This window comes from Corylus avellana, chromosome ca1, assembly GCF_901000735.1.
Source record: "Corylus avellana chromosome ca1, CavTom2PMs-1.0".
Classification (NCBI taxonomy): domain Eukaryota; kingdom Viridiplantae; phylum Streptophyta; class Magnoliopsida; order Fagales; family Betulaceae; genus Corylus; species Corylus avellana.
The window spans coordinates 20,782,388-20,798,458 of record NC_081541.1 but is presented as its reverse complement, the minus strand read 5'-3'; the positions used below and the strand labels follow the sequence as shown (position 1 = coordinate 20,798,458).

The 16,071-nt window shown below is 33.8% G+C and overlaps 1 pseudogene; it reads left to right on the top strand.

Moving 5' to 3' along the window:
* The window catches only part of LOC132167239 (uncharacterized), a 101,008-nt pseudogene that overhangs the window by 36,534 nt on the left and 48,403 nt on the right, over positions 1–16,071 (top strand).

Sequence of the window (16,071 nt, the reverse complement as noted above, 5' to 3'; positions counted from 1 at the left end):
TTTAATGATGAATAATATATATATTTTTTTTTAAATGATGTGTTAACATTGACATCATATACACTTTAAATGCATCAACTTTAAATTTTAATTATGAAATATATAGTATCTATTTTATTTAAAATTGAGAGGAGCCTTGTCTCACTTTTAGTACATGTGTTTAATTATTGTTGAATCAAGATTGGAGAGGAGACAAATTAATTTTGGATAAGAATTAGCTATAATTATCAAATCCATAAACAATTCTCAAAATCAAGGGTGGGAAGGATTTGTGGATGATTTTTTTAAATTTTTTGGGGTAGTTACCTTTTTCCCCATCAACTACAACGCATTGTCACTTTTTCTTCATAAACTGCCAATTGTACCTGTAGTGACCCACATAATTAACTAAGCTTAGGTACCTTAGTTATAAGATTAGTTTGGGTTTTGGGTCACTAAGAACAGCTAAAGGGGCATTTTGGAAATTTTAGACTTTTTGACCGGATGTACGCGAGAGTTGCTGGACGTACGCTCTTGTCTGTAGTAGAGGACGTACGCTAGGAAACCACTGGACGTACGCTAACAATAGTATGCCGTACTCTGCAAATAGTACACGAATGTACGCTCCTATAGTATAGGATGTACTCTACTTTTTGGGTTGACGGTTGGATAATACCTGGACGTATGCTACAGCCTTTGGACCATTGTGTAAATAGTACAGGACGCACGCCTCTATAGTACCGAACGTCCGCTACTTTTTAGAAGAGTTGGTGAGCGTCTCCAACTTTTCTCCTCTATAAATACTAACCCTACTATTGCCCTTTTCTCGTTCAAACTCGCCCCCAAGCTCCTAGAAACCCTTTTGTGAGTGTGTTTTGTGGAGAAGGAGAGGTGTTTTCTTGAAGGTTGCTTCTAGGAGGTAACCCTCTGCGCTTAACTTTTCTTTCTAAATCGTTATACTCTTTTAATGCTTTCTAGAGTAGCTTAGAAGTTGGTTTGAAAATTTAGACATGTTATACCATTGATCTTGTTTAGAGTTGGGCTTAGCATTCCATTGTGTTTTCTATTGCATGGAGACATTATTTTGAGATAGGTAGTCTTAGAAAGCCTTTTGGTAGCTTTAGAAATCGATTTGGGAGGATAGGAGGACGGTTTAACCAAATGAGATTCTACCTAAAACTTTTTGAGCGAACGTATGGCCACGAAAATGGATGTACGAGCCCTCTGGGCGGACATACGGTTAGAAGTGTTCTAGAGAACGCCACTTTGGCCAATCGTTCGATAGCCTCTATCTTCATGTTCTAGGTTCGTTTTAGTTGAATTTAGAACTAATGATAGGTCTTTTTTTAGTATTCAAGGTTATAGAGCCTCAAGAAAATTTTACGGAGGAGCCTTACAACCGGGGTGAGTACAAACTCACATGGATCCTTGTTGTTACTTTTTTCCGTATTGCACGTCTATTTTATATATATCAAAAATGCATATTTTGCAACTCTCGTGAAATACATTTTAGAACTACTGTGAACTCTCTTTTGTGAAAACGTGTGTTGATTAACAAGATAAAAATGAGGCTTGTAAAACTATACATGTAAAAGACTGATAAGACTAATTGCATCGTATGACATGGTACACCGGTACATGCAGGATAACGGCCATGGACTTACTATACAGGTTAACTTTATGTTCAAATGTGTGTATGTGTAGGCTTTAGATCCAATGGTTTCGTGACCAAGGCGCAACTATTCCCTAATGGGTGGTTACTATAGGATGGACATCATTAGTGGTGTGGGCCACTTGAGGTCAGACTCGATCGTGTCACTAATGTTATGTATGGTAGCGTACAATATCCGGGGCACCGATGTCGTATTACAGGTCCCTCGGGACAATGCCAACCCTGCTGGGAATGTATAATATCTCGGGTAGACCATTCAGTTGAACTATTACTGTTACTCTATATCATATGCATATACTATATCTATATCACATCCACGATAAACTGTCAACTCATAATGTTGCAAGTGCTTTATAAACAACTGAGTTCACCATTTAATGACGGGTACGTCATGTGCATTTATACTCACTAAGTCATCGAACCTACCCTTATATTATTTCTCTGTTTCTCCATACGTACAACTATGCTATTATAGATAATTTAGGATAGCATCGATTCTGCGAAGCATCCGGTTATCTTGGAGGATTTGACCCGAAAGATGCTTGAGGACTTATTGCACGCTTAGGCGGGTACTCATGGTAACTAGTACTTCTGAGTTATGCTATAGACTTAAAAGCTTGATGCATACTTGCATATTAAGGTGTAACATAGATTCCTTGTAATGATGATGTGTATAGTATAATTTTAGCTACTTTGATGTTTCTTGGTAGACGCTCTGGCTGTAATGATTAATGTTTATAGAATCTTGATGTTTCCGCTGTTTAGTATCATCTGTTTTGAGGAGTAGAGGTCTCTGAGTCTTGTTTCTCGAGGGATAAGACTGGGAGATGAACCATGGAATTAATTACAAGTTAATTAATTTCTGGGGCCTTACAGTACCAGCCGACCCTATCAAACTACCATTTTGAGCCAAAAACTCTCATTTCGTCAGTCAAGGGGGTTAACTTAGACGGTCAACCCGTCATGTGAGGAGCACATGCCATTTTAGCAATTTTTGTACCAATTTTGCCCTCACTATAGATGTATGGACCAAGCTGGACCACGTGTAGGCAGCCTTAAAATGAGAAAAAAAAAAAAAAAAAAAAAAACCACATAAACCGGCGTAGTCGTCTTCCTCCTTCAAGCAGATTTTTTTTACTGTAAAAAAATTAAAAAAAAAAGAAAGAAAGCAATTAGGCGAATGATATATGATTTTTCCAAATGTGTTGTTGGATCTTAGCATAGAAATGATTTGTGGGTCAGTGTGTTCTACGGTTTGTGGGTCGTCTTCCTCCTTCAAGCAGATTTTTTTTACCTTGAAAAAAAAAAAAAAAGAAAAAAAAAAAAAAGAGAGACAAGCAAAAGCAATTAGGCGAATGATATATGATTTTTCCAGAAGTGTTGTTGGATCTCAGCATAGAAATGATTTGTGGGTTAGTGTGTTCTAGGGTTTGTGGGTCGTCTCCCTCCTTCAAGGAGATTTTTTTTACCCTAAAAAAATAAAAGACAAGCACAAGCAATTAGGCAAATGATATATGATTTTTTCAGATGTATTGTTGGATCTCAGTGTAGAAATGATTTTCTGGGTCAGTGTGTTCTCCAAATCCAATCATATTCCTACCTTTCAAGGCCTAAAGCTTTAGGCATGGAGGGTAGTGATTTAAGCTGAAAATAGAGTCACTATGTTCATCCATCAAAAGCTTACTGAACATAGTTTTCGTTTGAATCATCAACCCATCAACCATTAATTCAAGAATCTCACAGGCCATCTTCCTCACAGCTGATATGTAGTCATTCAAAGCAAAAGGAGGAAGATGAAGCCGGTTTATGTGGTTTTTTTTTTTTTTTTTTTTTTTTCTCATTTTAAGGCTGCACATGGTCCAGCTTGGTGGATACATCTATAGTGAGGGAAAAATTGGTACAAAAAAGGCTAAAATGGCACATGCTCCTCATATGACGGGTTGACCATCTAAGTTAACCCCCTTGACTGACGGAATGAGAATTTTTGGCACAAAATGGTAGTTTGATAGGGTCAGGTGGTACAATTGACAGTTCATGGGGGGAAAGTGACAATGCGTTGTAGTGATGGGGGAAAAGGTAATTACCCCAAATTTGTTTGTGTCATGGGCTACCATTAAACCCACAAGGCCTTATGATCCAATTTAATTTATGATTTGCCATTAGATCCAAGAGGCTAGTTGAGAAGCCACGCGCAATCATGTTCATATAGTGGTTACGACATACTACATTGTTAGCACAGTAGGCCACTCAAGGTTGGACTCGGTCGAGCTGTGAGATGATAACCGCTAGTTTGTGCACATTAGGGCATTGGTGTGTACCAAAGGTTTTTTCGAGAACGCACAAACCCTATTGAGAAAGAGTAAGGGCCTGAATAGACCATTCCCTCGTGGGTAAAACGTACTGAATATTTGCTTATTAATTTAGGTGGGTATTTGTCACAACACTACCGTGGGACAATTTTCTAACTATCCTTATAAGCATATGAACACACCGTTCTTTAGATCGGGGAATGGCCTCCCTCTATTTTGTTTCCTATAACCCAGCATAGAGCCACCAGTCTAATCTCTCGTGGCAAGCTCAAGCTTGTGAAAATCATGCTCCACAATTTCATGAACAAATCTCATCCAGAGAGAGACAAGAACTTAAAGGGAAGGGCGTAGATGAAGTGAGCACAACTGGTGGAGCTCAAATTCAAATGGCTACCATGGAAAAAAAGCTGTATATGCTCATAAAAGCCATGACTACTCACAACATTTCCCCCGTTCAACAAATTGCACGAGTCGAGGTATGTACCATATGTTCCCATTTTGATCACACCACTGAGACGTGTCCCATGTCTTTATTTACAAATCAGGAGCAAGTGAACTATGTGGGACCAAGCAATTACCCTCCAAAGAACAATCTATACTCCAACACTTACAATGCAGAGTGGCGCAACCACCCCAATCTCTCATGGAGTAACAATCAAAATGGTCTGAACCCTCAAGGGTAGCAAAGGAATTTCTAGCAAGGAAATAACTATTAGGCTCCACCACAAGAGGTCCTCCCAAATCCGAAGTTGAAAAAGAATGATCTTGAAGGTGCGATGCTCAAATTTTTGACTAAGTAACAACAAACCAATGCACAGACCAGTCAATCTATTCAAAAATTGGAGGCCACTACAAGTCAAACTATTCAAAGACTGGCAGCACAAGTGGGGCAGATGGCCAAGGAGCTGAGCGAAAGAAAGTGAGGCGAATTTTCAGCCCAAACAATACCTAATCCAAGAGGTCACGAGCAAATTGTGGCCCCATAGGATCTACATAGGGAAAAAGGCAAGGAAGTGAGCATTGAGGCTTATTCAACATCAACTCTTATTCCTGAGATGCCAGATGAGCCCTAAAACCCTATTCCAGATAATCTGAATTCTTTCATTTTTAGGGACATATGACACTTTCCCAATCATTATTGCTTATGACTTACCAAAAGGCTATGAGAGTAGTTTGTTAGGGCCATTAGACGAGCAAAAAGAGACCATCGAGGTAGAAAAACTCCCTGAGTATTCACTTCATTTTATTCCAATTCATGATTCCCTTCGGATGAGAAACTATTTGAGAATATTCAGAGTGATCTACCCCGATCTGCAGACATTAGGAATTACCTATCTATAGGTAAAATTCATTCTCTTTGGTCCAAGAGAAGAAAAGATTGGTGCTTAAAATTTGAACTTAAGGGCTAAAGAGCACTGAGCGCATCAAGGATGAGGATTCCATTGGCTTGGCAGATCCCATATATTTCAACTAAATGAGTTAGCTTCATAGGTTCGAGTGCAAGCCATATGTACTCAAGTCCTCCATCAGGCTAGGGTACATGATCTCCTTCCAGGTTTTATCTTCTCCATTGTTGTTCCATTTTCGTTCTTTAATTATATTTTTTTAACAATGTGTTGCACTTGACTGGTATTTGGTTGGAGTATCATTTATTTGTCTTAGGGACAACTGTTATTGCAAGTTTGGGGGTATGCTACGAGCCATACCTATTCCAACCAGTTTTCTCATCTCCCTGGTATGATCTTTCCATTTTTCTACACATTGAGGACAATGTGTAGTTCAAGTTTGGGGGTATGGGAGACACACACACACACACTTTGTCCAAAAATTTAAAAATGCATGTTGATGTTATTCTTGAGACTTTGGTTGATCTAAAAGCTGTGATTCGAATTTCATTGGTAAGCTTAGAATGTTGAACACATGATCTGATGGTCAGAATTCTAAGTCTTGTTACTTACTTTCGGCATTTGAGAATTTACTTGTTTCGATTTGAACTGCCACAAGCACATTAGCATATATTTTGTGAGGTATGACATGTGAACCTGATTGTGTATGCTTTCAATGTCTTGGGTGAAGCTGGGTGACTTGTGGGATAGATACTTTGGCATATAAAAAAAACAAGATTGATTATTTTGAGTTTTTCATTGAGTAACTGGACCTCTTACCTCATTAAGTACTGAGTGTTCATGTTAAAATGTGAGAATTTTAATTTGGTTAAAGTTATAGGTAGTTTGGTTTCATAGCATTTTTTTTTTTACTTGAGTTAGTAAGCCCATAGGGGTGTTCTTACACCTAATGCCCTAAAAAATCTGGTTTGGGAAGCATTGGCGTAACATTCGTTACATGGGTCAATTAGAAAGCTTAAGGGAACCAAGCATTGCATAGCCAAAGCAAAAAGAATAAAGAAATAATGATCTTATTGTTATGCCATAGTATTCAGTCCGATGAGAATCCCAGTGAACTTTGAGGTATTGAGTCATTGAACATTAGGAATAATTTGAAGCTTCATAATTATGTGTTGGTTCACTTTACATTCAATTGAATTTATGATGCCTCAGCCTATCATTTGTAAGTAGACTTTGGAATTCCAATTCATTTTGAAGATGGAGTTTACCCTTTTAAGCTTGCTAATGAATGAAAATCACTGTTTTAAGTGTGATACTTCAATCTTATGGATGACATGAATTTTGCATAATGTTTGTGGGTAACATTTCTATTAAACCCTCACGAGACATCATTCGTCCTACTAGGGATGCCTAGGGGTTTAAAAGGCTTGTTGCATACGCTAAATGCAATCGTGTTTCCTATCATAGAGGAGGCAGAGTAGTTATTGTTTTATGCTATTTTTATTTTTAGTTTCGTATTGCTAAGAGACTAGCAATATGTAAGTTTTGGGGTGTGATAAGTGTTGAATGTTACATATTCTAGCCCCTTAATTCACATATGTTAATCTCTTAGTTTTGCTATAGCTTTATTTTTTGTGTTGTTTTTGTGTTTTCTTGCAGTTTTTAGTTTTTTGAAGAAAAACAGGCGTTTCTGGCAAGTTCTATCACAAAAAGATATTTCTGGGAAAAGCTGGAACTTTGGGATTGAGCGTGCCAGAGTAGGCTCGAGCGCATCAGCGCTTGAGTGCAGTCATGCGCCCAAACCAGTAGGATCGATCGCATTATGCGCACTGATGTGCAAATTATAATTACTCACAAGCGCACGAGTCGTGTGCAGTACAATGTGTGCAAGTGCGTGGTCGAACCACAGGAAATTGTGTCGTAAAAACTAATTCTTATCTAAACTAATCCTATTTTAACCTAGTTCCGAATTTTGGAATTTTTGAATAAAGAAATAACCATACATAAATTAAACAAAATGACAATAATCAAATGATGAACGACTAAGATTTCAAAGTTCACCTCACCAAATCAAAGTACACAATATCATGTTTAGTTCATACATATCCGACAAGCGATTAGACCTAATGCATGTTCTATTGTTTTTATAAAATCCTATTGAATCATTCAATGAATCCATCTCTATTACAAACAACAATGAATATTCAATTGAGATCAAATCATCCACTGTATCTGTTTGATATACAAATCACAATGGATATAAGTCTCAATCAAATCATTCGATGTATCTGTTGGATGAAACATAATGAATATCGAACGTTTTCACGATTTATAAAAAACAATCAATCACAATTTTTTCACACAATTGAATTGAAACGAACATATATTACATTAAACAACGGAATTGTAACGCCCCGATATTTGAGCTAGCAAATATCGAAGTCGTGACGCTGCAACTTTAGAAAATACAATCTGACAATGGAGTATGTATATATATTTTTTTTCTTTTTTTATGACCTAGGAATAACTTACACAACACAATTGAGTTGACTAAAATACATTGAAGTGATATTTTATTTAATAAAAATAGAAACATGGTTTGCATTACAACATATGTACACACTAGGTGTACCAAATATATGCCACAGACGGCACCAAATTAATATAGTAATATTTATTAAGTTCACACACATCACCATACGTAATAAAAGTGATTAACATAAATAAGATTTGCTCCATAGAGTAAGCATCAATCTTGCTGCAGATGGTCTATCAACTATCAAAAATAGAAAAAGGACCATCGTCCTCACTTTCTATTCTTGCATCAAGCTCTATGTAAAGCTGGCATTATCATATTTACATAGGCAAACAAGTGAGTAATCTATTTTCCTAGAGAAAAAGACTAAAAAGACTAGTTTGAACAAGTAAGATTAAAGGCTAAAATATATAATAATGAATGAGTTGCGAATGCAGCGTAATGACAGATTAGTTTGTGTTTTATGATAATCTTTCTTCAGACTTCTTGTCATGAGCTCTCAACCCGCTTACGTCCGTTATATCTCTCACACTTTAGAGGTTTACCTGTTTGGTGCTAGCAACTACATCGCCCCAGCTTAGTTATATATTCGGCCTGTTGGACGGTTATATACCCCCATCCATTGAGATATCGACAGTTCCTCGCACAATCCACCCAGCTTGTTCTTAAGGTGGTTATCTTATCAGCCCATTTTATTAGACACATTATGCAACAGTTGTATTGCAAAATTATATTAAAAAGACAAAATAAGAATTCCTATAACAATAAAACAGAACTAATATTTAGTAAGTATATCCATAGTTACACTCCTTAGTGTAGAATTCTGCTCCACTTCTGCATATAAATACATACATACAAACAATATTTACATATTAGTTCATTCTCAAATAATATCATTGTTTAAAGACCCTCATCTTTTTATATTTATTTATTATCCGTCACTTCATCTTTACTTACTCATTTTATTATATTAATCTAAGATAGTCACTTATAAATAGCTTTTATGCCTGAATTCGTTTTTGGTGACGAGGCTACTGGTCAGGATCACTAAATACAAACTAGTATTATAAATAATATATATATAAAACATGACTCATATTTTAGAGATGAGACCAATGGTCCGTACCTATCAAAGTATAAATCAAAATTTAAATGACAATAAAAGAAATGACTGAATGTAGATACTGAATTCATATTTCGGGGATGAGACTAATAGTTCGTACCGCCAAAAATATGAACTAAAATTTAAATGACAATAAAAGAAATGTCTGAATGTAAAAGTTATAAAGTAAATAATATATAAATAATATCATAAGCCCTTAATTGATTTTGTCCATTAACTCATTATTATTAAATGACAATAAAAGAAATGATTGAATGTAAAAGTTGTAAAGTAAATAGTATATAGATAATATCATAAGCCCTTAATTGATTTTGTCCATTAACTCATTATTATTAATTCACTTGTATCAATTTATCTCTCCTTTACATCATACGCTGATTGGGTCTTATACAATTAAATGAGAACAAGTGATACAAGTAATAAATCATGATATTTATACAAGAAACACTTACCCAGTAATCCTTAGAAGTAAAACTCCACCAAATCTTCTTTAGGTAGCTAGTTTAGAAAAATAAGAACACTTGAACACTACAAGTAAGATCTAGGCTATATGGTATTTGACTTAGAACTAAGAAATAAAATGAAAGGAGGAGCAAATAGAGGACTCTGAGACGAACATTTTATATTTTTGGTTCAACTTCATCCGAGTTCCTTTGAGTCTATTTTTGACCCGTACAAAGTTTCCGATTCAATTTAGACTTTAACTATTTGCATTCCCATTTGGCCACTTGCCTTATTAAATTATTATTATCATGATATTTCCCATAACCCTCATTACTAGAAGACTTTAAGCTTTCAACAAAGGTGGCTAGCCTTGGTATCTTTCTTTAGCACTTTTAATCTCATTAGACAGCATAAAAATTAAGACACTGTTTCTTAGGCTAAAAACTTAAAAGCTTCAAATTAATTATGACTTCACTAAACGCCAATATAAATAATTTATTTACTAAATTGGGTTTAATTATGCCCATAAACATATTAGTGAAGCTAAATTTTAGAATTGAAGTGATATACAAAAGGGGTCAAAAATAAATGTAATATACCTTTTAACACTAAATAGTTATTTAATATCATTAATCCACATATCATTGTTCTAATTTATTTATTTATTTTTTTAATCTATTTAATATTATTTAAATGAGAGTTTTAAAATCTAGGTCGTTATAGGAATTGTATGAACAAATCATAAAAATATGCAAACAAATCAATGGTGAGGCTTCATCTTCAACCTTAGGTGAAGATTTAGCCTCTCATGACAAAATAAATTATAAAGAAATTGAAATACTTCATTGAAATTAACGAACTTACAAAAAAATTGGAGTTCAAAGCTCCACAAACCTAGAAAAGTCAAAAATTGACAAAGTACGGCGCCCCTGGCGCGTCTTCGTACATTTACAATAAGAAAAATTGATATTTATAATGTTTAGTTAGGGTTTCAGCGCTGCCAGGTCGGATGAGTGCACTCGATCTCACACGAGGTGCGCTCGATCGCACTTGTGCATCACTTTCCACTTTCGATTGGAGCATGTACGCTCGAGCGCACTACCTTTCGGAATTAGCTTACTCTTGTGAAACATGACTTTGTAGATCTTTGCATTAGCTTTTCAATGACACCAAGATCGCTTCAATCCAAACTCTACAACTTTAGATATGGCCTTTTTAGTGGGACTCGTCAGGTGCGAATCATCACTTGATCCAAATTTGCTACCAATGCTCCCTAAAGTGTCTGAAGCCCTAGAATTAATGGAATGTGTTGCATTTTTTCCTTTAAAGGCACAGTTTTCCCTTAGCAACCTACAAAATACTAAAACATCAAAACTAACAAAAAAATTAGAAAATAATAAAGCTAAAGGCTTAGCAAACATAAATTTAGGGGTCCAAACATGCAATATTTGGCACTCATTATGCAGCATTTTGCGATCGAGTGCACTCATCCGCTGGGCAGCAGAGGACATGGTTTGACACGGTTTTGCATGGTTTCAAAATCTAGAATCCGATTCCAACTTAATTTTTGAGTTGTTAGGCTGCACTAGAACGTCTGTGGTTGATCAAAACCCTATAAATAGATCCTCAATTCATCCAATTGAAAGGGAGAAGAGAGAGAAGCAGACTCAAGCTTTGGGAGAAGATTTGGAGGCTAGAAGGGTTTATCGGTTTTTCTTCTTTTTCTTTTTATTTTCTTTTTATGAGGATGATTCTCATCCAAATTATGTGTAGCTAATACTTTAGTTAAGACTCGATTGAAGCCCTAATCATGTCTCTTTAAGATTTCAATATTGGCGCCTTTGCCACAATTATATTTTTGATACTTAACTTGATTATTTCCTATGTTATTTAATTCCTCACTAGGGGTGCAAAGGCGGGCGGTTTTTAACCGCCCGCTAACCGCTAACCGCCTAACCGCCATAACCGCCTAGCGGTTAGCGGTTATTGGGTCTACTAACCGTAACCGCTAACCGCTAACCGCCTTTTTATATAATATATTTTTATAATTATAATTATAAAAATATTTATACATATAACATAATCACTTGATCATTAAATCATAATTTTTTTTAAAAATAATTAAATCACAATTTGAGTATTAATATATTATCACTATAATTTATATGATTATATCACATGAGATTGATTATTAAATCATTTGATTATATAATAACAAATTATACATATATAATATGACATAACTCATAAGTATACCAATTCATACTAATACAACAATTAAATATCTAGAGACTTATTTCCAATGTATATTATAAACCTATAAGTCTATATAAGTCTACATATGTATATAAATAATATAAATGTATAATATCAATAGTTAATCATATGATTCAATGACAATTCAAATACTTTATTCAAGACTTCAAGTGAATCATATTATTAATGTACAATGATGATATGATTCGTATAATATCAAATTAAGTAATTGACATTGGATTAAACAATGACCAATGTGTTACTTATAAACATAATTTAAGTATTAATGTATTATCATTATAATTTTAGTAATTTATATATTATCACTATAATTGATATGATTATATCACATGATGGCTTGATCATTAAATCATATGATTATATAATAATAAATAATACATATATAATATGACATAACTCATAAGTCATAAGTCTACAAGTTAATCATATGATTCATGTACAATGATAATCACAATTGATTCAATTGAATTAAACAATATGTTACTTATAACTACAAGTCTACAATTTAATTAAAGCATTATTAGATACTTTAGGAATTTAGGATTTAGGAGTTTGAACATTACCATTTACCATTAGATATTAAGTTCAATTCAAAGAAAAAAGATTATAAGTAAATATGATAAGAATTTAAATAATTAATCATATGAATCATATGATATAATTTAATGAGACTATATGATTATATAATATCAAATTAAGTAATTGACATTAGATTCAACAATGTGTTACTTATAATCACAATTGAAGTATTAATGTATTTTTTGAACATTTTTTAGAAAAAGAAATTTAACCATTTTTTGAAAGAAAAAAAAAAAAGAAGAAAATTAACAATTTTGAACAATTTTGAATATTTATATATATATATATATAATTGCTTATAGTTATATTATATGCATATTGAATAATATAAATGTATAAGATAAATACTTAACTATATGATCCAATTACAATTCAAATACTTAATCAATTATTCATGTACAATGACAATGACAATGTGATTCATATAATATCAAATTAAGTAATTGACATTGGATTAAACAATGTGTTACTTATAACTACAATTGAAGTATTTTTGTTTGTTTGTAAGTTTATAAGATCAACACTTAATCATATGATCCAATGACAATTCAAATATTTAATCATAATATTTATATACAATGACAATGTGATTCATAAAATGTCAAATTAAGCAATTAGCATTAGATTCAACAATTACTTATAACAACAATTTAAGTATTAATATATTTTTCATTTTTTTGAACACTATTTTGACAATTTTTAAACCATTTTATGAAAAAAGAAATTGAACCATTTTTTGAACAAATTTTTTTAACAATTTTTTGACCAATTTTTTGAACCATTTGTTGAACAATTTTTTAAAATTGAACAAGCCAAAACTACGTCGTTTTAATACCCATATATATTCATCTCTTCCTAACCTTAAACTAAACCTAATCAATCTCATTCCTAGAGGTTTGTTAGTAACGAAGATTATTATTTTTTGAATTGTCATAGTATTTTAATTACAATACAATTATATTAAGCACTTTTTGATATGTGTACATGCTTGTGCCTTAATATTATTATGTTTAATATTATAACTTTTCTTCTTTTGATGTCCACAGGATTTGCTAGAGGACCAAATGAGAAGATTGATGAAGTTTTAATGTTTTATTTGACTATTTGTATCATTTAATGTTTTATTTGAACTTATTTTATATGCTTTGTGTTGAACTTTTTATATATATATTTTTTTTATATGTTGTGATAGTTATCTGAATTCTGAACTTTTTTTTGTATGTTGTGTTGATTTTTTTTTTTTTTTCCTAAAAAAAAAAAGTTAACGAGTTATGATTTAATATTTAAGGAAATTTTTTTTTAAGTACAAGTAAATGTAAATTTTGGGTCAAATATTTTTGATTTTTCAATATGGGCTCTTTTTATAGCAATTGGGCACAAGAAGATATTAAAAATACAAGAAAAAAAAATAAGGGTAAAAAAAAGCCCAAAAAGCCAAAAAAAAAAGCTCAATTTTTAAAAAGCGGTTAGCGGGCGGTTATCTATTTCACTAACCGCTAACCGGCCACTAACCGCTAACCGCTAACCGCTAACCGTAACCGCCTTTGCACCCCTATTCCTCACATGAATGTGCTTGATCATCATATGCATGTGGTATGGACTTGTTACTTAAGTCAATTTGGATGACCGAGTCCTGAGCTTAATAGAGTGACAAAAGAACCCCATCACAGGTTCTTGGATTAATCAACATGGAGAATTGGGAGTAGATACCTACCCTAGGCTTCATGTGGTTGTCGATTTCCATAGATTTATGCTTTCTTGAAAAATAACTTAGTGCCAGGCTAAATCCTTTGAGAGAGAAAAGAATTAGAGTAGATACCATTCCTAATTCGTTGCTTAGGAAAATCAATAGCTTAAAGAGTAGATACCATGTCCTTAGGTTGACAAACATTGGGTATCTTGATATAATTGGAACATTGACATATTGTTTATCTTATTTGAGTATGGGTAGCGGTAGAAATCAAAACTCTACCATTTCATTCTTATTATTTCAATTCAACCTTTTATCTGGTTTAATTCAGCTAATTAAATTAGGTAATTACTTTTAAAGCATAATTTATACAATCCTTCTGGGAATGATCTCGTACTTGCTTTTTATACTATCGTTTTGATCTTGTGCACTTGTGAGTAAAACTTACAATTAGTCACCTATTAATTTAGGTGGATAATTGAACAACAGGGTGTGAGAAAGGCAAAACTACAAATGTTGACATCTTGTTTAGAGACTGTGAACATGAAGGAAGATAAAACTTTTGTTGACATTTTCATGAATTAAGTAAGATTGTGAACTCAATGCGAGGGTTTGGAGAAAAGGTATCTAAAGTAAGAGTGGTTGAAAAAATTCTTCGATCACCTCCTCCTCGTTTTGATCCCAAAATAACAGTTGTTGAAGAAAGCAATGATGCATAGTTGCTTGATGTTGATGAACTGGTAGGATCTCTCATAACTTTTGAGAGTAGGAGATTTTCTCCCAAAGCAAAGAACATAGCACTAAAAACCACTAAGAAGGAGAAGGTAGTGGTTTATGAGGAGTCAAGTGAAGAAGAGTCCTCTGATGTTGAACCAATTGCTCTGTTGACCAGAAACTTTCAGAAGTATTTGAAGAGTGTGAAGCGAATAGGTACGAAATAAAATGAGTGGCCAGTGAAAGAAGAGCCTTAGAAGGATACAAAGGATAAATTCTATAAAGACAAGAGAACTTATATTCCTCAATGTTATGAATGTCAAGGATTTGGTCACATCAGGACTGATTATGGGGACCTGAAAAGAATGATAGAGCAAACATTATGAATGCATCCATGAGTGATGAATCAAAGTCAAGTGACTCCGATGTTCAAAAAGGAAAGAAAGTGGCATGTATAGCATTTCTAGCACTATTCAAGGCTCAAGTGATTCTGGTTTTGCAGAAATAGATGGCGAGTCCTATGGGGAAGATTCATACGAGGGATCAGTGAAACGCCGCAATCATCATCTATCACATGACATTCGTGTCAGAAATTGCACAGATGCTAGGATGAAATGCAAAGATCTCCTGAAGCAACTGGCTGCAGTTGAAGAAGAAAACTTATCCCTTCAAAATCTATTGGATTCAACCTACAAAACTAAGAAATCTTTGAAGGTTGAGGATAAATCATTAATGACCAAATTGTTTGATACTAACAAAATTTGTGTGATTTGCAGAATAAAAATCAGTTTCTGATGAACAAAATGGATGGGATCAAGGATTTGGAAAAAGCCCGGAAAGAGTGCTCTCTAAAGGAATCTCCCTCATCTAAATTGGATACCATATTGAGTATGCGAAGGCCTTTCGGTGACAAACATGGAATTGGATATAATTAGAATGTCTCTTCAAAAATTGAGTTAGCTTCGGAAAAATTGACTAATTTTGTTTCAGCTTCACATGTTGTATCAAATAGTCTCGATAAAATTGACTAAAGGAGGGAGTGGAATGGTTAATAAACCTCCTTTCATTCTAGGAATGAGAAGGTCCAGTGGACAAATCTCTCTTGCTCCCATGAGGAGAACTCCTTTTCAAAGAAAAGTTCCCACTTGTCATTTCTGTGGCAAAAATGGTCATATCCGACCATACTGCTACCAACTTTCTCATAAAACTCAAAGTGAAAAAAACTCTAATGATTATGAGAATGTAACTCATAATGACTCCTTTAACCAAATCATTTCCTTGATGAAAGATATTATCTTTAGGTTGGACAAACTTGAAGGTAATCAGGGTCATTTCTAGGTTGGGTTGGGGTACATGGCTAGTTCTCCTTGCTTTTTGTGTTATATTGTGTTCTACCCATGTG